Source organism: Trichechus manatus, unplaced genomic scaffold (genome assembly GCF_000243295.1).
Source record: "Trichechus manatus latirostris isolate Lorelei unplaced genomic scaffold, TriManLat1.0 scaffold00090, whole genome shotgun sequence".
In the NCBI taxonomy this organism is placed as follows: domain Eukaryota; kingdom Metazoa; phylum Chordata; class Mammalia; order Sirenia; family Trichechidae; genus Trichechus; species Trichechus manatus.
The window spans coordinates 1828553-1830286 of NW_004444026.1; positions in this window are offsets into that span (position 1 = coordinate 1828553).

A 1734-nucleotide genomic window follows, 5' to 3' on the forward strand; every position below is an offset into this window, starting at 1 on the left:
GCTGTTGTTGTCTGATTGGGTTTTGTGTGATGCTGGTGATGCTTCTTCCCTGCCTTCTGAGTATGCTTTTCAAGTCCTTCAGCAAGGAATCATGAAGAATTAACTTCACGTAGACGATCCATGAACCACTTATTTAGAAGAAAAGGTCCCAGGTTTGCTGGCCAGCTGAGTTCTTCACTACAGGCATTCCCTGGGTTAGAAACGAGATCCATTCCGAAGTGTGTCTTCAAGTTGAATTTGTAGGTAAGTCAGAACACGGGCATTCCGTTCTTATTTAGCCTTACTGTGGCGCAAGAAAAGGCTTTTCACTGATTTAAAAGCTGCACATGCAGCAAGTGAAGGTGATTGTGATGAAAAATTCGGTGTGAGTAGAGGTTGGTTCAATCATTTCAAAGTGAGAGCAAATTTACATAACATTAAAGGTCGATTATGAGTTGTCCATCAGTCGGAAGTTCATAACTTGGGGACTGCCTGTACTTGCACTAGAAAGGATCATCCTGAATAATCAATCAATGGTCCCAAGGGGAACGAGCCAAATGTGGACATTTAATGGTTTTGAAAGATAAGGAGTTGAAAGCATCTTATAAGAAAGCACTCAGCATCCAAGGGTCTGGCGCTATGCTTTATGAGCCATAATTCTGAGCCAGTGTCAGCTGCTGGGTCCTCTGCCAAAGAAATACTGGAAAACCAGTTTTTCTTTAATTTCACTGGTATGTCAGCAGCTGATGGACACCGTCTGTGAAGCCAGACCAGCCTTTAATACATTCAAATACATTCGTAATGGAAAAACAGAGGTAGGTTCGCTGAAGATGGCATCGAAACAATAGTACCAATAGGAGGTGGGGACGGAGCTCCAAGGCAGAGAGAGCAAAACGATTGGAATGCTGTCCAACTTCCTCCTTTAGATGGGATGAAGAGGCCCCACATGGGGCCATGATTCTCAACACTCTGAGGTGTATTTTTTCTGGCCGTTCCTCTTCTTTCTTAACGATCCAGTACAAGCTACATGAGGTAATCCACGTGCAAGGCACTGTGCTTAGAGCAATGGCAGTGGAGTGGGGTCAGTACAGAAGTAGTATTATACATTGTTATGGTCCTCATGGTACCTACAAGCCAGTTCAAGTGATTAAAAGACATTCAAGAAACAAGAGTAATCAACACAAGACAGACTTGGCACCATAAAAGTTAACATTCCATTCTACACCAAGTGAGGTAGGTGCTTGCAGGAGAGGGGCCTGTGAGGAGTAAGAGATCCTAGCTACCCGGGACTGAAGAAGCCACATTACACACAGAGACAACAACACAGACGCAAGCACATATATCCCAGTGCAATCTGTACATTGTTAACACTGATATATACCAACACCCCTACATACATACACAGATACCCTTCCACACACACACCCTGAAAAGAAATGTGCTCTTCCCACACTAGTTCAGGGATAAGAAAGAGAGAGAAGGAGGGATGGAGGGAGGAAAGGAGAAAGGAAGGAAGGAAGGAAGGAATTTTCTTTCCTACAAGAAATGAAAAATGGGCAAAAGCTCAGGCCTCCTAAAGAAGTTTGGTGGCCCAAGAAGACACTCACGGCTGAATTTATAATATAGTCAACCTTTTGCCCCATTCCAAACAGATTTTATGTGTACCCTATAAGAAAATTCATCCTAAGTTCTTGGAATGGTTGGGTTGTTTTTTTTTAAGGGGTAAATGAGTGTTCATCTGAGGTAGTCGTTAGG